Source organism: Triticum urartu, chromosome 6A (genome assembly GCF_056163025.1).
Source record: "Triticum urartu cultivar PI428250 chromosome 6A, HENAU_Tu73, whole genome shotgun sequence".
NCBI classification, from domain to species: domain Eukaryota; kingdom Viridiplantae; phylum Streptophyta; class Magnoliopsida; order Poales; family Poaceae; genus Triticum; species Triticum urartu.
The window spans coordinates 156,552,114-156,576,828 of NC_141878.1; positions in this window are offsets into that span (position 1 = coordinate 156,552,114).

Genomic DNA, 24,715 nt, shown 5'->3' on the forward strand with positions numbered 1-24,715 from the left:
AAGATATAAGTGAATCACTAGAGCAAAACTATAAAGCTCAAAAGATATAAGTGAAGCACATAGAGTATTCTATCAAATTCCAAATTATGTACGTCTATCTCAAAAGGTGTGTACAGCAAGGATGATTGTGTTAGACTAACAAGCAAAGACTCAAATCATAAAATACGCTCCAAGCAAAACACATATCATGTGGTGAATAAAAATATAGCACCAAGTAAAGTTACCGAAAGAAGTAGACGAAAGAGGGGATGCCTTCCGGGGCATCCCCAAGCTTTCACTTTTAGGTGTCCTTAGATTATCTTGGGTGTGCCATGGGAATCCCCAAGCTTAGGCTCTTGCCACTCCTTGTTCCATAATCCATCAAATCTTTACCCAAAACTTGAAAACTTCACAACACAAAACTTAAAGTAGAAAATCTCGTGAGCTCCGTTAGCGAAAGAAAACAAAAGACCACTTCAAGGTACTGTAATGAACTCATTATTTATTTATATTGGTGCTATACCTACTGTATTCCAACTTCTCTATGGATTATAAACTATTTTACTAGCCATAGATTCATCAAAATAAGCAAACAACACACGAAAAACAGAATCTGTCAAAAACAGAACAGTCTGTAGTAATCTGTAGCTAGCGCAAGATCTGGAACCCCAAAAATTCTAAAATAAATTTCTGGACGTGAGGAATTTATATATTAATCATCTGCAAAAATAATTAAATAAATAGCACTTTTCAAATAAAAATGACAGCAGTTCTCGTGAGCGCTAAAGTTTCTGTTTTTTATAGCAAGTTCAACAAGACTTTCCCCAAGTCTTCCAAACGGTTCTACTTGGCACAAACACTAATTAAACACAAAAAACACAACCAAAACAGAGGCTAGATAATTTATTTATTACTAAACATGAGAAAAATGCAAGGAATAAAAATAAAATTGGGTTGCCTCCCAACGAGCGCTATCGTTTAACGCCCCTAGCTAGGCATACCAAGCAAGAATAGATCTAGGTATTGCCATCTTTGGTAGGAAATCCATAAGTGGCTCTCATAATAGATTCATAAGGTAATTTTATTTCCTTTCTAGGTAAGTGTTCCATGCCCTTTTTTTAATGGAAATTGGAATCTAATATTTCCTTCCTTCATATCAATAATTGCACCAATCGTTCTAAGGAAAGGTCTACCAAGAATAATAGGACATGAAGGATTGCAATCTATGTCAAGAACAATAAAATCTACGGGCACATAATTCCTATTTGAAACAATAAGAACATCATTAATTCTTCCCATAGGTTTCTTAATAGTGGAATCCGCAAGATGCAAGTTTAGAGAGCAATCATCAAAATCACGGAAATCTAGCAAATCACACAAAGTTTTGGGAATAGTAGAGACACTAGCACCCAAATCACACAAAGCATAAAACTCATAATATTTAATTTTAATTTTAATAGTAGGTTACCACTCATCATAAAGTTTTCTAGGGATAGAAACTTTCAACTCAAGTTTTTCTTCATAAGATTGCATCAAGGCATCAACGATATGTTCGGTAAACGCTTTATTTTGACTATAAGCATGAGGAGAATTTAGCATGGATTGCAACAAGGAAACACAATCAATCAAAGAGAAATTTTCATAGTTAAATTCCTTGAAATCCATAATAGTGGGTTTAGCAACATCTAGGGTTTTAATTTCTTCAATCCCACTTTTATCAAGTTTAGCATCAAGATCAAAAGATTCAGAATTCTTGGAACGCCTTCTAGGTAAAGGTGGATTATATTCAGTCCCATCATTATCAAGATTCATATTGCAAAACGAAGATTTAATAGGGGGCACATCAATAACTTTTAGATCTTCATCATTATTTTCATAGGAACTAGAAGAACACGCTTTAATAAAGGCATCTTTCATGACAAGATTCAACAAAGCAGCATTAATTTCACAAGATTCAGCATCGGTAAGAGGAGCAATCAGAGTGATAAGGAAATCATTATTGTTGGTATTAGTGAAGTCACACAATTTAGTATTATCTTGAGCCATCGCGCCAAACAAGCGATCCAACACACGAGCAAACAGAAAGCAAGCGGGCAAAAAGAGGCAAATAGAGAGGGAGGATAGAGAGAGAGGGTGAATAAAATGGCAAGGGTGAAGTGGGGGAGAGGAAAACGAGAGGCAAATGGCAAATAATGTAATGCGGGAGATAGGGATTGTGATGGGTACTTGGTATGTTGACTTTTGCGCAGACTCCCCGGCAACGGCGCCAGAAATTCTTCTTGCTACCTCTTGAGCACTGCGTTGGATTTCCCCGAAGAGGAGAGGATGATGCAGCAAAGTAGAGTAAGTATTTCCCTCAGTTTTTGAGAACCAAGGTATCAATCTAGTAGGAGGCTACGCTCGAGTCGCTTGTACCTACACAAAAACAATAGCTCAATGCAACCAACGCGCTTAGGGGTTGTCAATCCCTTCACGGTCACTTACGAAAGTGAGATCTGATAGAGATGATAAATAATAGTTTTGGTATTTTTGGTATAGAGATGCAAAGTGAAAAGTAAAAGGCAAAGTAAAAGCAAAGCAATAATAAAGTGATGGAGATTGATATGATGAGAAAGAAACTTGGGGGCCATAGGTTTCACTAGTGGTTTCTCTCAAGAGCATAAGTATTCTATAGTGGGTGAACAAATTACTGTTGAGCAATTGACAGAATTGAGCATAGTTATGAGAATATCTAGGTATGATCATGTATATAGGCATCACGTCCGAGACAAGTAGACCGACTCCTGCCTGCATCTACTACTATTACTCCACTCATCGACCGCTATCCAGCATGCATCTAGAGTATTAAGTTAAAAACAGAGTAACACCTTAAGCAAGATGACATGATGTAGAGGGATAGTTTCATGCAATATGATAAAAACCCCATCTTGTTATCCTCGATGGCAACAATACAATACGTGCCTTGCTGCCCCTTCTGTCACTGGGAAAGGACACCGCAAGATCGAACCCAAAGCTAAGCACTTCTCCCAGGGCAAGAACAACCAATCTAGTAGGCCAAACCAAACTAATAATTCGAAGAGACTTGCAAAGATAACCAATCATACATAAAAGAATTCAGAGAAGATTCAAATATTATTCATAGATAGACTGGATCATAAACCCATAATTCATCGGTCTCAACAAACACACCGCAAAAAGAAGATTACATCGAATAGATCTCCACGAAAGAGGGGGAGAGCATTGTATTGAGATCCAAAAAGAGAGAAGAAGCCATCTAGATACTAACTATGGACCCGTAGGTCTAAAGTAAACTACTCACACTTCATCAGAGAGGCTTGGATGATGATGTAGAAGCCCTCCATGGTCGATTCCCCTTCCGGCAGAGCTCCGGAACAGGCCCCAAGATGGGATCTCGTGGATACAGAAAGTTGCAGCGAAGGAGTTAGGTTTTTGGCTCCATATCTGATTGTTTGGGGGTACGTGGATATATATAGGAGGAAGAAGTACGTCGGTGGAGCAACAAGGGGCCCACGAGGGTGGAGGGCGTGCCTGGGGGGGCAGGCGCGCCTGGGGGGCAGGCGCGCCCCCTACCTCGTGGCCTCCTGTTAATTGGCTTGATGTAGGGTCCAAGTCTCCTGAGTTGTATTCGGTGAGAAAATCACGTTCCCGAAGGTTTCATTCCGTTTGGACTTCGTTTGATATTCCTTTTCTTCGAAACCCTAAAACAGGCAAAAAACAGTAATTCTAGGCTGGGCCTCCGGTTAATAGGTTAGTCCCAAAAATAATATAAAAGTGGATAATAAAGCCCAATAATGTCCAAAACAGTAGATAATATAGCATGGAGCAATCAAAAATTATAGATACGTTGGAGACGTATCAATGGACGACAAGCCTACATCATCAACAACTCCATCATCACTACCTTCGAGGAAGGAGACATAAACACATGGGTATGGGCACTCCCCTTGGCAACTACCAAGCTTGAGGGAGTGCCCCGGTATCGTATCACCATCACACTTTTATCTTTACTGTTTTTCTTAGTTCTATCCTTTTAGTAATATCTTCTTGATCTAGTAGAATAAAGTTTTAGTATGACCTAGTTTTGATTTTTGCTTTATGATCCTTCTATGTAATCGAGTCCGTGAGCCATATATAATAAAGATTAGTGTTGAGTCAAGGGGTTGATTATCTTGCTATGATCTTGAGGGAATTAAATAAAAAAGGAAGAATGAAAAGAAATAAAGAGATCATATGGGTCTTATGGAGAGTAATGACTTCACATATAAAGAGTATGATGAATAGAAGTTGTTGAAAGTTGACAAACATAGTTTTGGTCATCGTTGCAATTAATAGGAAGTAATAAAGAAAGAGTGGTCTTCACATATAAATATACTATCTTGGACATCTTTTATGATTGTGAGCACTCATTAAAATATGACATGCTAAAGAGTTGATGTTAGACAAGGAAGACAACGTAATGTGTTATGCTTTCTTACATCTGAAATAAATTATATTGTCATGGATCATCCAACATGTTGAGCTTGACTTTCCCTCTCATGCTAGCCAAATTCTTTGCACCAAGTAGAAATACTACCTGTGCTTCCAAATATCTTTAAACCCAGTTTTGCCATAAGAGTCCACCATATCTACCTATGGATCGAGTAAGATCCTTCAAGTAAGTTGTCATCGTTGCAAGCAATAAAAATTGCTCTCTAAATATGTGTGATTTATTAGTGTGGAGAAAATAAGCTTTATACGATCTTGTGATGTGGAAGAAATAAAAGCGATGGACTGCATAATAAAGGTCCATATCACAAGTGGCAATATAAAGTGACGTTCTTTTGCATTAAGATTTTGTGCATCCAACCATAAAAGCACATGACAACCTCTGCTTCCCTCTGCGAAGGGCCTATCCTTTATTCTTGTCTTATACTTCATACAAGAGTCATGGTGATCTTCACCTTTCCTTTTTACATTTTATCCTTTGGCAAGCATAATGTGTTGGAAAGATCCTGATATATATAGTGAGGGAGTCCTAGATTAGGGGGTCTCCGGACAGTCGGACTATATCCTTCGGCTGGACTGTTGGACTATGAAGCTACAAGATTGAAGACTTTGTCCCGTGTCCGGATGGGACTCTCCTTGGCGTGGAAGGCAAGCTTGGCAATACGGATATGTAGATCTCCTCCCTTGTAACCGACTCTGTGTAACCCTGGCCCCCTCCGGTGTTTATATAAACCGGAAGGTTTAGTCCGTAGGACAACATACAATCATGCCATAGGCTAGCTTCTAGGGTTTAGCCTCTACGATCTCGTGGTAGATCAGCTCTTGTAATACTCATATCATCAAGATCAATCAAGCAGGACGTAGGGTATTACCTCCATCAAGAGGGCCCGAACCTGGGTAAACATCGTGTCCCCTGCCTCCTGTTACCATCCGCCTTAGACGCACAGTTCGGGACCCCCTATGAGAGATCCGTCGGTTTTGACACCGACATTGGTGCTTTCATTGAGAGTCTTACTGTGCCGTTACCGTAAGGCTTGATGGCTCCTTCGATCATCGATAACGATGCGGTCCAGCGTGAGGTTTTCCTCCCCAGACAGATCTTCATATCCGGCGGCTTCGTACTACGGGCCAACTCGCTTGGCCATCTGGAGCAGATCGAGAGCTATGCCCCTGGCCACCAGGTCAGGTTCGAAAACTTAAACTACACTGCCGACATCCGTGGAGACTTGACCTTCGACGGATTTGAGCCCATGGCAAGTGCGTCGCGCGATCACGACGAGCATGATTTAGCTCTGCCGTCAGACAGTGTTCGGGAGATCACACCTGCAACTACTCTGACCTTCAATCCGGAGCAAATTGCGCCATCTGAGGACAGGTGGGTAGACCCCGCCATGGAGGCCGCACCCTCAGTGGCGATAGAGCCGAATACTGACTTCTCCCCTTACGAGAGCTGTGTTTCCGAACGACTGGATTCGTCTCTGGCCACGGACTCCGAGCCGCCTGCGTCCGTGCCTATCGAATCCGATTTGGCACCGATCATGGAGTTTACCTCCGTGGATATCTTTCAGCACTTGCCTTTCGGCGATGTGCTAAATTCATTAAGGTCTCTCTCCTTTTTAGGAGAACCTTGGCCGAACTATGTCCGGCTAGAAATGGATGCGAATGACGAAGAAATTCGCTGCCCACCCACCACCCACTTAGTAGCATCTGTCGACGATTTAACCGACATGCTCGATTTCAACTCCGAAGACATCGACGGCATGGACGACGATGCAGGAGAGGAACATGAACCAGTACCCACAGGGCGCTGGACAACCACTTCACCACATGACATATACATGGTGGATACACCCAAAGAAATACAATGATGAAGAATGGGAGGAGACAGCGGAAGAGGACCCCTCCAAGAAGCAAAAAAAGCATCGGCGTAGGCGCTGCTCCAAATCCCGCTTCGGCAAAAACAACGATAATAGCGCAAGAGAAAATAACACTCCAGTCGACTCCATAGGAAACGACGACCACATTGCCCCGGCGGTAGAGCACGATGAAACTGCAAACGGCGAACATAGTACGGATCCGATGTCTGAACACGGCGACGCCGCAGATAAACCTCATCAACCCCCCTCTGGGGAGGAAAATAGTCCGGACGAAGATGCACACATCATCCCGAAAAGGCACGTGGAACAAGAGAACCTCCGCAGCAGGCTTATTGCCACAACGAGGAGTCTGAAGAAGCAGAAGCAAAGGTTTAAGGCCGCACAAAATACGCTCAACAGCAGGTAGAACAAAGTGCTCGACAACAAAGAAAGGTATGGTGGAAATTACCACACAAAGAGCTATCCAAAGAGCAAGCTATTACCTGAATTCGATGATGAGGCCTTAGAGCCCACACAGCCCAAAAATAAAATAGCCAACCGGCCGGATCAACCACCTTGTGGTCATGATAGAGAGGCTAACAAGGCTTCACATAAGTCAACACATGATCTACGTGAGGACTTGCGCCAAAAACCCAGTATGACCGGATCCATCTATGGATCTAGGAAGCGCGCTCTGGCACAAAATCAAAACCGAATACTACAACCGTCTAAACGCCATGATACATCCAAATACAGGGGTGCCGCACACCCCCTATGTTTCACTGATGAGGTGCTGGACCACGAATTCCCAGAAGGATTCGAACCAGTGAACATAGAGGCGTACGACGGGACCACAGACCCTGGGGTCTGGATTGAGGACTTTATCCTCCATATCCATATGGCTCGCGGAGACGATCTCCACGCCAAAGGACCAGCTCGGCATGGGCTGAAAAGCCTCCTCGAAAACTCAATTGGAAGTTGGGAGGAGCTTGAGGATGCTTTTCGGGCTAATTTTCAAGTGACCTATGTCCGACCTCCGGATGCAGATGATTTAAGTCATATAATTCAACAGCCCGGAGAGTTAGCCCGAAAGCTTTGGAACAGGTTTCTCACTAAGAAGAACCAAATGTCGACTGCCTGGTCGCTGAGGCCTTAGCAGCTTTCAAACACAATGTCCGAGACGAATGGCTCGGCAGACACCTCGGCCAAGAAAAACCGAGAACAATGGCAGCCCTGAGAAGCCTAATGACCCACTTTTGCGCGGGCGAAGATAGCTGGTTAGCCCGCAGTAGCACCAGTGACCCAAGCACATCCGAAGTCGGGGATGGCAATGGAAAACCACGACGTAGTAAAAGCAAGCGTAGAAATAAAGAAGACAGCCCAGATAATACGGTGGCAAACGCCGGATTCGGGGGCTCTCGACCAGGTCAGCGGAAAAAGCCTTTCAAAGGCAGCAGAGATGGACCGTCCAGCCTAAACAAGATTCTAGACAAATTATGTCAGATTCATGGCACCCCCAATAAACCTGCAAATCACACCCATAGAGAATGTTGGGTCTTCAAGCAGGCCGGTAAGCTAACCGCCGAACACAAGGGGAGGGAGACACCAAGCGAAGACGAGGACGAACCTCGCCAGCAAAGCACAGGAGGATAGAAGAAATTCCCACCAGAGGTTAAAATAGTAAACATGATCCACGTGATGAAGAGGAGAATCAAGCATGGGCTCTAAGACATACGCGCCGTAGAGCCCGTCACTCCTAGGTTCAACCCCTGGTTGGCCTGCCCGATCACTTTTGATCGCAGGGTTCACCCGACAAGCATCCGGCATTAAGGATTGGCTGCCTTGGTGTTAGACCCAATAATAAACGGATACCATCTCACACGAGTCCTTATGGACGACGGCAGTGGTCTAAATCTGATATATCAGGACATAGTCCGCAAAATGGGGATAGACCCGATAAAAATCAGCGGGGGTAATAGTACATTCAAGGGAGTAATACCAGGCCCAGAGGCCCGCTGCATGGGCTCTCTATTACTAGAGGTTGTATTCGGTTCTTCTGACAACTTCTGAAGCGAAAAGTTAACTTTCTACATCGCTCCATTCCGAAGTGGCTATCAAGCACTACTTGGAAGAACAGCTTCCGCTTGTTTTAATGCGGTACCACATTACGCTTCTCTTAAGCTTAAGATGCCTGGTCCACGTGGCACCATCACAGTTAGTGGAAATATTGAGCGTTCTCTACGCGCGGAGGAACGTGCGGCGGCTTTAACAGCCGAGCACTAGATAGCCTCACCAACCAGAATAAAGGACAGGTCGTCAAGACCGCAGACACGGTTAGACGAGTCCGGTGCATCACCAGATATACCTGAGATTGGTTTGATGGTTAAACCCTCAGAGATGGTACCAGGGGCTTCCCGCATGTAATCAGGGCTAGTTCGGCTCAATTTAACTTATCTTGAATTTTAACGGTTTATTGATAATAACCAATTTTTTTGGCACGGCAACTTTCACCTAAGTTCTTCTCTTTTACAGATGACAATCGTATTACACCCGTCCAGGACACGGCACAACGGGGACACAGGCGCAGACGTGCAGCAGGGACCCGCTCAATGGTTTCTTTTCAGATTAAGACCCTGCGTAAACCTTTTTTACTGTCTCTTGTTGTTCACATCCTCCGGATACTCAATACAACCGAGAAGGATGCTGACGTTATTGGCATGTGGCCACGTCAGGATATTGCACGTACCTGGATACTCAGGGTTTATTATTAAGCGCATTGTTCAGCCAGGCATATGTTATAAAGACCGAATACCTTAGGGAGTGCTCGGCGTCGCGAGTTTGGGCATATATGCATCAGCTCCGAATCATGTCTTTGGTTAAATGTTGGGTTTGCCCAGCTCCCGTGTTTTGCTACCTTACGTTCTGCTCTATCGGCTAAGGCGGCACCGGGAGAACTACTGCGATTGTGCACTGGTTCATCCGGATGAGCACCTCAGTAGAGAAAGCCGAAAACTGACTGCCATGATAAAGCGCGAGACTGGTCAACCACTCGATGACTTAGCGGAATTTTCAGGATTCCTCCGCATTAACGAAGGGCCGCTTCCCGGTCTTTACGTACGTGCCCCGTATTCGGACGAGCGCGGAAGTACCAGGGTCTATATAGTAGTCCAACCGTCAAACTCCTATGGCTAAGTGAAAGTGTTAAAGCAATATAGTCTGATTGCCTCGTTCGCTGCACAACCACCTCCTTCATGGACCAAGACGTTGGATCAAGTGTGAATACGCATTTTTTGCAAACACCCCCGCATTATATGCGTGGGGGCTGAAGCCGACGACTGCAAACTTTCATGTTATATACATATATACATAAACGGCTGCACAGGAGGCATAATAATACTTTTAGGCAAAAGTATAAACACAGCCTTTATAATTCAATAAAACATTGTTTTTACAGTGGGAATACATGTCACTAGAACACAATATTCTTCGAGCACTGAGCCTCTATTGAACGAGCGCCTTCAAGGACTTCTTCAAAGTAGTGCTCGACAGACACTCAGCCTACAGCCGAACTCTGGGTTGCAATAGCGGTGGCCTCCATCTCCGCCTAGTATGTCTTGACATGGGCAAGTGCCATCCGCACACCCTCTATGCACGCCGACCTCTTCATAGCGTCGATGTGCGACACAGCACCAAGGAATTGTTGCACTAAACTAAAGTAACTATTCGGCCTTGGCCCTTCCGGCCACAGATGATCCACAACAGACCTCATGGCAAGTCCGAACAACCTATGGAGCTCGGCCCACTCGGCTATTTGCTCATTCAACAGCAGCGGACGCACTGGAGCATGGAACTCTGACCAGAACAGCTTTTCCACTTCACGATCTTTTTGATCCTTGAAGTACTCGGCCGCATCAGTAGCACTGGCTGCCAAATCCACATATGCATCCGGCGAACTCCATAGTTGATCAAGACAGGCATACTTCGGATCTCCAAACTTCGTTCGCAACAAAAAGGGCTTACTAGCCGCGATATCTCCAGGTTGACGCAGCTCCTCCTTCGCTGCCCTTATTTTAGAGCGGGCTTCCTTGGCTGCTACCATGGCCTTCTCTAGGTCCGTCGCCTTCGCTCGGCTTTCTTTTTCAAGAAGTTGGTAACGGTCGGCGGCATCTTTCAACTCAACGGCCATCTTGGACATTCTTTCCTTGCTTTGGCAATGCGCTGCCTATTCGGCCCTTAGCTCTTCGACCACCTTTAGAGCGGCCGCATTGCTATTCCTGGCTTGTTCCTTGGCTCGGGAAAGTTCCGCCCGAAGGGTCTCCACGGTGGCAGCTCCATCTGCAGTCACAACATATTAAAGATACTGGCATCATTCTCCTCTTACTATGTGTTGATCGCCGGAGAACTCACATACCCTGTGCCTCGTCGAGTCGCTTGTTGACAAGCACGATGTCGACATCTGCCGCATCAAGTTGCCGCTTCAGCTCGGCAAACTCACCAGTCCGACTAGCCACCGGACCTTCAGCCACCTGCACATGAAGGCGGTCTGATTATTACATGGGACTATGATCCTCTGTTTTCCACCGTTCTCAATGGCAACCAGAGTCTCAGGGGCTACTATCTGCATAGGGCACACCTAACGTGTGCGGTACTGTCAAAAATATACACTATTTCACGTACCTCAAAGCCTTTCAGTAGACTCATAAAAAGCTTCATGCAACCCGCTTTCGGCGGATGAAATCCTCTCAATCACCATACCCATTAACGTACGATGCGCTTCTGAGATGGCCACTTGCTCCAGAAGATCCTACAGTGCGTCCGATCGCACACTAGACTGTTCCGGACTCTTTTTGTTGCTCTCTTTAGGAGCCGAATACTGAGGACTTCGGGTGGCCAAAGGATTACCCTCTGGCCTTGGCGGATTAGGAGAAACCCTCTGTGACGACACTTCAGGGTCGCTCGCCTCATGAGGCGGGGTGGCAGGGGGAGGTGTTTCGCTCTCCATCATCTCTGGAAGAAGATCCCCCGAAGACGAACTCTGTTGAGAAGGGCTATGATCCGAACTACAAGATATATGCTTCGGTTATTATCTTCAGAAGTAATGTAGGATATTTTTACTATTAAGTACTTTTTGTTTACATACAGCTCGGTAGTGGGCTGATCCCCTTGCGGGCTCTGTGCGGCAAGAGAACCCTCCGAGGCAGGACCCTCTAGTGAAGATCTCTTCCCCCATTTGGAAACCTTTGATTCCGGGTTTTCAGAGGTGGTCCTTGTCGGTGTCAAAACTGGCGGATCTCGGGTAGGGGGTCCCGAACTGTGCGTCTAAGGTGGATGGTAACAGGAGGCAGTGGACACAATGTTTTACCCAAGTTCGGGCCCTCTTGATGGAGGTAAAACCCTACGTCCTGCTCGATTTATTCTTGATGATATGGGTATTACAAGAGTTGATCTACTATGAGATCAGAGAGGCTAAACCCTAGAAGCTAGCCTATGGTATGATTGTATGTTGTCCTACAGACTAAAACCCTCCGGTTTATATACACAACGGAGATATCCATATCCGTACTGCCTAGCTTGCCTTCCACGCCAAGTAGAGTCCCATCCGGACACAAGATGAAGTCTTCAATATTGTATCTTCATAGTCCAACAGTCTGGCCAAAGGATATAGTCCGGCTGTCCGGAGACCCCCTAATCTAGGACTCCCTCAGTAGCCCCAGAACCAGGCTTCAATGATGATGAGTCCGACATGCAGTGTTGTCTTCGGCATTGCAAGGCGGGTTCCTCCTCCAAATACATCACAGAAGAGTTGGAATACCAGGATAGTGTCCAACCCTACAAAATAAATTCCACATTCCACCATAGAGAGAATAATATTTCCACAAATCTTAACCTGCTGACACATTTTGGCAACATGACATCATGCCATGGCTCGGTGATTATTCGAACCATTTTTCTTCAACCAGCTCCACACATAACGCAAGGCGGTTTCTTGACACGTCTTTTCAAAGCAGAGATCATGTTCCCCTAATTACGGGATTCTCATCAATACGGACGTGGGTAACCCAACCATGCCTAGGACTCCTAGATTTTAGGCAAGTCCCAAACGGCCACGAGGAGGACGCTCGATATTCACCCTCTTTATAAAGGGACAAGGCTTTTACTTTTTTCCTTCCCGTGCTCAATCGAATCCTTCCCCCGCCTCGAGTTCTAACACCCAAAGCCTAGGTCAGGCGCTTCGGACCTTCAATCGTGTCCGGAACTAGCCTTCAAGGCCGGTGGATTCCCTCCTCCGTTATGGAAGAGGATATCAAGAAGTTGAGGGAGGCCAGATACCTGACGGCCGAGGTTTCGCATTGGCTGCCTGCCCGTGGGCAGGTTGTCCCTACTCCCAAACCCAACAAAAACGTTGTGTTCATCTCCCACTTCCTCCGAGGTCTAGGCCTCACTCTGGATCCCTTCGTTAGGGGTTTGATGTTCTATTACGAGCTAGATTTCCACGATCTAGCCCCGGACTCCTTCCTCCACATCTTGGCATTTATTGTCGTATGTGAGGCCTTCCTCCGCATTACCCCTCACTTCGGCCTATGGCTCAAGACCTTTGACGTGAAGCCGAAGATGGTTGAGGGGCAGCATGTAGCGTGCGGAGGCGCATTAATAAGCAAGATCACTGGAGCACCATGGCCGAAGGGTTCCTTTCCAGAGGGGTCCGGATTATGGCAACGGGAGTGGTTTTACATCACAGCTCCCAGAAGTGCCAAGTGGGTGGCTGCCCCTGCTTTCCGCGCAAGCCCTCCACCACAACTGATGTCATGGATTAGCAGAGGGCTAAGCCGGGGCCCAGCCAAGGATGTGCCTATACTGCAGAGCCACATTCAAGATCTCTTCGAAGGAGATTTCAGTCTGGTTATGGTAGTGCAAGTCATGCTGGTTCGTCGAGTCCAGCCTTGCAAACGCCGGCCCCTCCGCATGTGGGAGTTCAACCCAGAAGAACCGCACACTATTTAGAATTTCCTCGGCCTAACGCACGAGGAGATGTATAAATCATTCTTCGGACCCCAAATAGAGTGTCCGGGTACTATCGAGGACGTGGGCCTGAGCAGCAACTGCACCGCCGACCAAGTAAGTAATCCTCTAGCCGAACACACCGTCTTTCATTTATCATGACGTCATTCTGAGAAATCGCTCTTTGACTAGGACTGGTTAACAAAGGCGAAGACGATTTGGTGTTCGGCCCCCCTTCCTGAGGGTTTGGACAATCCGGTACTAGAAAAGATGCTCGAGCTAGCACCTTGCCCGGAGCCCTCAAAGGAAGATAGAGGGGGGAATAATGAGGGCGAAAGCGGTCCCCCATTGCTACCAATTCCAACCGAGGGAATGAGCGCCTCCATGAAGGACGATAACCAAGGGGAAGAATCTGACCTTCTCTCGCTTCGAGGAAGGAAGAGGATTGCCTTTGAAGATCCGGAAACCAAGGCTTCCAAACGGGAGAAGAAGTCTCCACCGGAGGGTCCTGCCTCGGAGGGCGCTTTTGCCGCACAAAGTCCGCGTGGGGATCAGCCCTCTAAAGAGCCGTAAGTGATCAAAAAATACTTAATAGTAAAGATATTACTTCTGAGGAAAATGACCGAAGCGTTTGTCTCGCAGCTTGGATCTTAGCCCTTCTCAACAAAGCTCGTCTTCAGGGGATCTTCTTCCGGAGATGATGGAGAGCGAAACGCCTCCCCGGACTCCCCCGCTCAAGAAGCGGGCGACCTTGAAGTGTCGTCAAGGAGGGCCTTCCCGGGTCCGGTGAGGCCAGAAGATAATCCTATGGTCACCCGAAGTCCCCAATATCCGGCTCTTGAAGAGGGCGAACAAAAGAGTCCGGCGCCATCTGGAATGCGGTCGAACGTACTGAGGGATCTGCTAAAGCGAGCGACCATCTTGGAAGAACACCGTACATTGATGGGTATGGTGATGGAAAGGATTTCATCCGCCGAAAGCGGGTTGCATGACGCCTTTATGAGTCTACTGACGGGCTTTGAGGTGCGTAAAATGTTGTGCATTTGTGATAGTACCACACATTTTTAGGTGTGCCCTGTGTAGATAGTAGCCCCTGAGACTGGTTGTCGCCGAGAACGGCGGCAGATGGAGGATCATAGTCCCAGGTAATAACCATACCGCTTTATGTGTAGGTGGTGGAAGCTCCGGTGGCTAGCCGGACTAATGAGTTTGCCGAACTAAAGCGGCGACTGGATGCGGCAGATGCCGATATCGAGCTTGTTAACAAGCGGCTTGACGAGGCACATGGTAAGTAATGTTTTCTGGTGAATGTCACATAGTAAGAGCAGCATGATGCCAGTATCTTTAATATGTTGTGACTGCAGATGGAGCTGCCACCGTGGAGACCCTTCGGGTGGAGCTTGCCCGAGCCAAAGAACAAACAAGGATTAGTAATGCGGCCGCTTTAAATGCGGCCGAAGAGCTAAGAGCCGAAAAGGCTGCACATTGCGAGAGCAAAGATAAAATGGCCAAGATGGCTATAAAGTTAAAAGACACTGCCGACCGTTGCCAGTTCCTTGAAGAAGAAAACCGGGCGAGGGCGACGGAGCTCGAGAAGGCCACAATGGCGACCAAGGACACCCGCTCTGCCATGAGAGCCAAGAAGGAGGAACTGCGTGAAGTCGGGGATATTGCGGCTGGGAAGCCCTTTATGCTGTGGAGGAAGTTCGGAGATCCGTGGTATGCCCCTCTGGATCGGCTGTGGAGTTCGGCAGACGCATATATGGACTTGGCGGCGAGCGCTGTCGATGCGGCTGAATACTTCCGAGATCAAACAGATCGTGAAGTGGACAAGCTGTTCTGGTTGCAGTTTAATGTCCCAGTGCGTCCGCTTCCATTGACTGATTAGCTAGCCGAATGGGCCGAACTAAATAGGTTGTCCGGACTCGCCATGAGGTCTGTGGTGGATCAGCTATGGCCGGAAAGGCAAAAGCCAAACCTCTATTTTAGCCTGGTGCAGCAATTCCTTGGTGCGGTGTCGCGCATCAATGCGATGAAGAGTTCGGCGTGCATAGAAGGCTCGCGGATGGCCCTTGCCCGTGTCAAAGCATACTGGGCGGAGATGGATGCTACCACTATTGCGGTGCAGGGTTCGGCCATAGGCCGAGTGGCTGCCGAGCACTATTTTGAAGAGGTTCTTCAGGGTGCTCGTTTGATAGAGGTCCAATGCTCGAAGAATATTATGTTTGAGTGACATGTATTCCCATTGTAAAAACAATGTCTTATTAAATTTATCAAGGTTGTATTTATACTTTTGCCCGGAAGTAATATGATGCCTCCTGTACGGCCGTTTACGTACATATATGTATATCCTGAAAGATTGCAGTCGTCGGCTTCAGCCCCCACGCATATAGTGCGGGGGTGTTCGCAGAAGACGCGTGTTCACACTTAATCCAACATCTTGGTCCTATCAAGGAGGTGATAGCGCAGCGAACTAGGCAACCGGACTATAATGCTTTAACACTTTCACTTAGCCAGAGGAGTTTGACAGTGGGGCTACTATATAGCCCCTGGTGGCTCCACACTCACCTGAATTCGGGGTGCGTACATGCCTGGCCGGGAAACGGCCCTTTGTTAAGGCGGAGGAATTCTAAGATTCCGATAGGTCATCGAGTGGTTGACCAGTCTCACACTATATCATGACAGTCAGTTTTCGGTTTTCTCTACTGAGGTGCTCGTCCGGATGAACCAGGGCACAATCGCAGTAGTTCTCCTGGTGCCGCCTTAGCTGATAGAGTGGAACGTAAGGCAGCAAAACACAGGAGCCGGGTAAACCCAACATTTGACCAAAGACATGATTCAGAGCTGATGCATATAAGGCCAAACTCGCGACGCCGAACACTCCCTAAGGTATTCGGTCTTTATTGTGGGCCTGCATAGTGCCCTTTGTAAGAAGCCCCTGGTGTCCAGGTACGTGCATTACTCTGACGTGGCCACATGCCAAGACGTCAGCATCCTTCTCAATTGTACTGAGAATCCGAGGGATGTGTATCAACAAGAGACATTTAAAAAGGTTGACGCAGGGTCTTAATCTAAAAAGAATCCTTGGAACGGGTACCTGCTGCACGTCTGCGCCTGTGTCTCCGTTGTGCCGTATCCTGGACGGGTGTAGCACGATGGTCATCTGTAAAAGAGAGGAACTTAGGTGAAAAGTTGTCGTGCAAAAAGGTAGGTTTAAAGAAACCATGTTCAATTCAAGATGAGTAAAAGTTGCCACTTGTCTGCGCTTGTTGAGCCCCTTGTATTTGTAATAGGGGTATGGCCATCAAACCTGTATGAATTACATATAGTTGCGCCGGACTCGTCTAACCGTGTTCGTGGTCTTGTCGACCTATTGAATGCTTTAGTTGGTGAGGCCGTTTTAGTGTGCGGCTGCCAAGGCAGCCGCACTATCTTCTGCGCGCAGGGATCGCTCAATATTTCCATTTACTGTAATGATGCCACGTGGACCGGGCATCTTAAGCGTGAGGGAAGCGTAATGAGGTATTGCATTAAAGCGAGCGAAGGCTTCGCGTCCAAGTAGTGCTTGATAGCCACTTTGGAACGGAGCAATGTGGAAGGTTAAATTTTCGCTACGGAAGTTATCGGGGAAGCCGAATATAACCTCTAGTAGCAGGGAGCCCGTGCAATGAGGCCCTGGGCCTGGCGTTACTCCTTTAAAGGTAGTATTGCTGTGGAAAATTTTCTTTGGGTCTATCCCCATTTTGCGGACTGTGTCCTGATATATCGGGTTTAGACTGCTGCCACCGTCCATCAGGACTCGTGTGAAGTGGTATCCGTCAATTATTGGATCTAATACCAAGGCAGCCCATCCTGCGTGCCGGATACTTGCCGAGTAATCCTGATGGTCGAAGGTGATCGGTTGAGACGGCCAGTGGCAGAACTCCGCGGTGATAGGCCCTTGGGCGTATTTATCTGGGAGTGCCGCTTTGTTTCTCCCCTTTATCACGTGTAACACGTGTACTGTTTTGACTTCTGGTGGAAATTTCTTCTGTTCCCCAGTGCTTTGCTTGCGAGGCTCATCCTCGTCTTCGCTTGGTGTATCCTGCCCCCTTATGTCCGGCGTTGAGCTTGCCGGACTGCTTGAAGACCCCACATTCTCCATGGGTATGATTTGCAGGTTTATCGGGGGTGCTATGGATCTGACATATTTGGTCTAGAATTTTGTTTAGGCTGGACAGTTCATCTCTGGCACCTTTAGAGGGCGGTTTTTGCTGAACTGGCCGAGAGCTTCTGAATCCGGCGTTTACCGCCGTGCTCTTTGGGCTGTCTTCTTTATTCTGGCGCTTATTATTTTTGCTGCGTCGTGATTTCCCGTTTCCATCTCTAACTTCGGATGTACTTGGGTCGCTGGTTCTGCATCTGGCTAGCCAGCTGTCCTCACCCGCGCAAAAGTGGGTCATGAGGCTTGTTAATGCTGCAACTGTTCTCGGCTTTTCTTGGCCGAGGTGTCTGGCAAGCCATTCGTCTCGGACACTATGCTTGAAAGCTGCCAAGGCTTCGGCGTCCGGACAGTCGACTATTTGGTTCTGTTTACCTGTTCCAAAGCTTTCGGGCTGACTCTCCGGGCTGTTGAGTTATATGACTCAAATTGTCCGCGTCCGGAGGTCGGACATAAGTCCCTTGAAAATTTGCCCGAAAAGCGTCTTCGAGCTCTTCCTAGCTTCCAATGGAGCTTTCGGGGAGGCTTTTAAGCCTGTGCCGAGCTAGCCCTTTGAGCTTGAGGGGTAAGTACTTGATGGCGTGGAGATCATCTCCTCGAGCCATATGGATATGGAGGATATAGTCCTCAATCCAGACCCCAGGGTCTGTTGTTCCGTCGTATGCCTCTATGTTTACGGGTTTGAATCCCTCTGGAAATTCATGGTCCAGCACCTCGTCGGTGAAACATAGGGGGTGCGTGGCACCCCTGTATCTGGGTGTACCGTGGTGTTCGGATGTTTTTTGTGTTGCATCGTATGCTGGAGCGCGCTTGCGTGGTCCATAGATGGATATGGTTGTGTCGTCCTTTTGATGCGAGCCCTCGCGTGGATCACGTATTGGCTTATGTGCGGCGTTGTTTGCCGCTCTATGTTGGCCGTGAGGTCGTCTATCCGGCCAGATGGCCGTTTTAATTTTTGGTTGCGGGGGATCTAAGGCCTCCTCATCGAATTCAGGTAGCAACTTCCGTTTCGGGTAGCTCTTGGTGTGGAAATTATCGCTGTACTTTGCTGCTGTGTTGAGTACTTTACTCCATCTGATTTTGAGTGTGTCTTGCGCAGCCTTGAGCCTTTGCTTCTGCTTTTTTAGACTCCTCGCAGTGGCAACAAGCCTTTGATGGGCATTCTGTTGCTCTGGGTGTCTGTCCGGTGTGATGTTGTCCGAACTATTATCTTTGACATAGTCGGGTTGTTCGGTTTGATTCTCCGTGTTGCCGTGGTCCGGTGATGGTTCACCCTGCTCTAACGCTGGGTCTATATGATCGTTGTTTCTGCCGGGGCGGGATTTGGGGCGGCGCTTACGCCGCCGCTTTGACTGCTTCTCGAGGGTACAACCCTTTGTTGCGTCCTTCTGTTCCTTGTTGTCGTCTTCTTTTGGTGTGTCCACCATGTATACGTCATGTGATGAAGTGGGCGTCCAGTGACCTGTGGGCAGTGGTTCCTGTTCGTCTCCTGCATCGTTGTCCATACCGTCGATGTCTTCGGAGTTGGAGTCGAGCATGTCGGTTAAATCATCGACAGAGGCTAATAAGTGGGTGGTGGGTGGGCGGCGAATTTCTTCGTCATCCGCATCCCAATCCTGCAGGACATAGTTCGGCCCAGATCCTCCTGACAAGGAGAGAGACCTTAATGAGTTCAGTATATCGCCGAAGGGCGAGTGCTGAAAAATATCCACGAAGGTAAACTCCATTATCGGCGCCCAACCGGATTCGATAGGAACGGGCGCAGGCGGTTCGGAGTCTGTGGCCGGAGAAGAATCCGGCAGTTTAGCAACACGGCTCTCGTGAAGGGTAAGGTCGATATTCGGCTCGATCGCCGTTGGGGATACGGCCTCTGTGGCGGGGTCTATCCACCTGTCCATGGGAGGCGCAACTGGCTTCGAATTAAGGGTCGAAGCGGCTGCCGGTGCAATTTCTTGAACACTGTCCGATGGCAGAGCTAAATCGTACTCATCATGACCGCGTGGCGCACAAGGCAGGGGCTCGAATCCGTCGAAGATCAAGTCTCCGCGGATATCGGCCTTGTAGTTTAAGCTTCCAAATCTGACCTGGCGGCCAGGGGCGTGACTTTTGATCTGCTCTAGATGGCCAAGCGAGTTGGCCCGCAATGCGAAGCCGCCGAACACAAAGATTTGTCCAGGGAGAAAAGTCTCACCCTGGACTGCATCGCTATCGATGATAGTGGGAGCCATCAAGCCTAACGGTGACGATACAGAGGAACTCGCAATGAAAGCACCAATGTCGGTGTCAAAACCGGCGGATCTCGTGTAGGGGGTCCCGAACTGTGCGTCTAAGGCGGATGGTAACAGGAGGTAGGGGACACAATGTTTTACCCAGGTTCGGGCCCTCTTGATGGAGGTAAAACCCTACGTCCTGCTCAATTTATTATTGATGATATGGGTATTACAAGAGTTGATCTACCACGAGATTGGAGAGGCTAAACCCTAGAAGCTAGCCTATGGCATGATTGTATGTTGTCCTACGGACTAAAACCCTCCGGTTTATATAGACACCGGAGGGGCTAGGGTTACACAAGGTCGGTTACAAAGGAGGAGATATCCATATCCGTACTGCCTAGCTTGCCTTCCACGCCAAGTAGAGTCCCATCCGGACACGAGACGAAGTCTTCAATCTCGTATCTTCATAGTCCAACTGTCCGGCCAAAGGATACAGTCCGGCTGTCCGGAGACCCCCCAATCCAGGACTCCCTCAGTCCTCTTCCTTCCTTGGGGAGAGGGAATTTCAGATTCTTCTCCCTGGTTATCCTCCTTCGTAGAGGCGCTAATTCCCCCAGTTTGGATGAATAATGAGCGAGGCCCGCTTTCAGCCTCTTTATTCTCCCCTTTATCTTCCCATGAGGGCGCCTGATAAGTCGCCGGCTCTAGCATTCTGGCTAGTACTAGATTTGTTGAACCTTCGGGAAGGGGGCCGAACACCTGATCATCTTCGCCTTTGTTACCCATTCCTGGTAAAGGAGCAACTTTTCAGGATGATGTTATGATAAATAAAAAGACACGTGTTTGGCCACAGAATTACTTACTTGGGTATCGGGGCGATTATAGCTCATACCCGCATCCTCGGTGGTGTCCGGACACTTTATTTGTGGTCTGAAGAACAATTGGTACATCTCTTCGAGCGTCATGCCGAGGAAGTGCTGAATAGTTGGCGGTCCTTCCGGGTTGAATTCCCACATACAGAGGGGTCGACGTTTGCAAGGCAGGACTCGACGAATTAGCATGACTTGCATTACCGTGACCAGGCTGACATCTCTCTCAAGGAGATCTCGTATGTGACTCTGCAATATCGGCACATCATTTACTGGCCCCCAGTTCAGCCCCTTGTTGATCCATGACGTTAGTTGTGGTGGGGGGCCCCGAGCGAAAAGCAAGGGCGGCTACCCACTTGGCACTTCGGGGAGCTGTGATATAAAACCACTCCCGTTGCCATAAACCGGACACCTCTGGGAAGGAACCCTCTGCCCACAGAACATCAACATTTTTTCTTATTGCGGCACCTCCGCACTCTGCGTGTCGCCCCACGATCATCTTCGGCTTCACATTGAAAGTCTTGAGTCACAGGCCGAAGTGTGGGGTAATGCGGAGAAAGGCCTCACACACGACGATGAACGACCAGATGTGAAGGAGGGAATCCGGGGCCAGGTCATGGAAATCCAGCCCATAATAGAACATGAGCCCCCTAACAAAGGGATCCAGAGCGAGGCCTAGCCCTCGGAGGAAGTGAGAGATGAATACAACGCTCTCGCCGGGTTCGGGAGTGGTAATGACCTGCCCTCGAGCAGGCAACCTATGCGAGATTTCGAGGGTCAAAAACCTGCCCTCTCTCAGCTTCTTGATGTCTTCCTCTGTGACAGAGGAAGGAATCCACCGACCTTGAAGGTTGGATCCGGACATGGTTGAAGGTCCGAAGCGCCTGACCTGAGCCTTGGGTGTTGGAACTCGAGGCGGGGGAAGGATTCGGTTGAGTACGAGAGGAAAAAAAAAGGACAGGCCTTGGCCTCTTTATAAAGAGGGTGAATGTCAAGCGTCCTCCTCGTGGCCATTTGGGACTTGCCTAAAATCGAGGAGTCATACAAATGGGCACGACTGGGTTACCCATGTCCGTATTGATGAGAATCCTGTAATAAGGGGGGCACGATCTCTGCTTCGACAAGACGTGTGAAGAAAACCGCCTCGCAATATGTGCAGCGCTGGTTGAGAAAAACGGTTCGAATAATGACTGGGCCATGACGTGATGTCATGTTGCTAAACGAGTCGGCAGATTAGATTTGTGGAAATATTATTCTCTCTGCGGTGGTATGTGGAACTTGTTTTGCAGAGCCAGACACTATCCTTGTGTTCAGAATCTTCTATGGAGTATTCGGAGGAAGAACCCGCCTTGCAATGCCGAAGACAAATCTGCGCGCAGGACTCATCATCATTGAAGCCTGGTTCAGGGGCTACTGAGGGAGTCCTGGATTAGGGGGTCTCCAAACAGCCGGACTATATCCTTCGGCCGGGTTGTTGGACTATGAAGATACAAGATTGGAGACTTCGTCCCGTGTCCGGATGGGACTCTCCTTGGCGTGGAAGGAAAGCTTGGAAATACGGATATGTAGATCTCCTCCCTTGTAACCGACTCTGTGTAACCCTAGCCCCCTCTGGTGTCTATATAAACCGGAAGGTTTAGTCCATAGGACAACATACAATCATGCCATAGGCTAGCTTCTAGGGTTTAGCCTCTACGATCTTGTGGTAGATCAACTCTTGTAATACTCATATCATCAAGATCAATCAAGCAGGACGTAGGGTATTACCTCCATCAAGAGGGCCCGAACCTGGGTAAACATCGTGTCCCCTGCCTCCTGTTTCCATCCGCCTTAGACGCACAGTTCGGGACCCCCTACCCATCCGCCGGTTTTGACACCGACATATAGCTAATTGGATGTAAGTTTTCATGAACTATTATTGTTGACATTACCCTTGAGGTAAAAGGTTGGGAGGCAAAACTATAAGCCCCTATCTTTCTCTGTGTCCGATTAAAACTTCATACCCATAAATATTGCGTGAGTGTTAGCAATCGTGAAAGACTAAATGATAGTTGAGTATATGGAATTGCTGAAAAGCTCTTATATTGACTCTTTCCGATGTTATGATAAATTGCAATTGCTTCAATGAATGAGATTATGGCTTGTTAGTTTTCTATGAAGTTTATGATTCATACTTGAAACTGTGAATGAATTGTTACTTTAGCATACGAGATCATATGACTATATATATATGTATATATGTATATATATATGTATATATATATATGTTGTTGTTCTAAGAATGGTCATGATGCCCTCAGGTCCGCATTTTATTTTATCAACACCTCTATCTCTAAACATGTGGACATATTTTTTGATTTTGGTTTTCTCTTGAGGACAAGCAAGGTCTAAGCTTGCGGGAGTTGATACGTCCATTTTGCATCATGCTTTTATATCGATATTTACTACATTATGGGCTGTTATTACACATTATGTCACAATAATTATGCCTATTCTCCCTTATTTTACAAGGTTTACATGAAGAGGGGGAATGCCAGCAGCTGGAATTCTGGGTTGGAAAAGGAGCAAATATTAAAGACCTATTCTGTACATCTCCAAAAGTCATGAAACTTCACGAGAGCATGTTTCAGAATATATAAAAAATATTGGGCGAAAGAAGTACTAGAGGGGGGCCACCCACCGTCCACGAGGGTGGGGGGCGCGCCCTACCCCCTGGGTGCACCCCTGCCTCGTGGGCCCCCTGGCAGCCCTCTGATGCCCATCTTTGGCTATATGGAGTCTTTTGTCGAGGAAAAAATCATAAGAGAGCTCACGAGACGAAACTCCACCTCCATGAGGCGGAACCTTGGCGGAACGAATTTAGGGCTATAGCGGAGCTGTTCTGCCAGGGAAACTTCCCTCCGGGAGGGGGAAATCATCACCATCGTCATCACTATCGATCCTCTCATTGGGAGGGGTCAATGTCCATCAACATCTTCACCGGCACCATCTCATCTCAAAACCTAGTTCATCTCTTGTATCCAATCTTTGTATCAAAACCTCAGATTGGTACCTTGGGTTGCTAGTAGTGTTGATTACTCCTTGTAGTTGATTCTAGTTGGTTTACTTGGTGGAAGATCATATGTTTAGATCCATTATGCATATTAATACCCCACTGGTTATGAACATGAATATTCTTTGTGAGTAGTTACGTTTGTTCCTGAGGACATGGGAGAAGTCTTGCTATAAGTAGTCATGTGAATTTGGTATTCGTTCGATATTTTGATGAGATGTATGTTCTCTTTCCTCTAGTGGTGTCATGTGAACGTCGAATACATGACACTTCATCATTGTTTGGGCCTAGAGGAAGGCATTGGGAAGTAATAAGTAGATGATGGGTTGCTAGAGTGACAGAAGCTTAAACCCTAGTTTATGCGTTGCTTCGTAAGGGGCTGATTTGGATCCATATGTTTCATGCTATGGTTAGGTTTACCTTAATACTTCTGTTGTAGTTGCCGATGCTTGTAGTAGGGGTTAATCATAAGTGGGATGCTTGTCCAAGGAAGGGCAGTACCCAAGCACCGGTCCAACCACATATCAAATTATCAAAGTACAGAACGTGAATCATATGAGCGTGATGAAAACTAGCTTGACGATAATTCCCATGTGTCCTCGGGAGCGCTTTCCTTTATATAAGAGTTTGTCTAGGCTTGTCCTTTGCTACAAAAAGGGTTGGGCCGTCTTGTTGCACCTTATTTACTTTTATTATTTCCTACCCGCAACAAATTACCTTATCACAAAACTATCTGTTACCAATAATTTCAGTGCTTACAGAGAATACCTTGCTGAAAACCGCTTATCGTTTCCTTCTGCTCCTCGTTGGGTTCGACACTCTTACTTATCGAAAAGGCTACGATAGATCCCTACACTCGTGGGTCATCAGTCGCCCCCTTGCGTTTTCCTCCCTTTTATGGGGAAGGCGCTGGCCGCCTCTTCACCATTTACCACGATGTGACACATGAGGGCATCAACCGCCCCACGCATGACCCCCATGTCACGCACGACCCCCATGTCGTGCATTCAACACGGGTCGTGGGGAAGTGCGATGGGCGA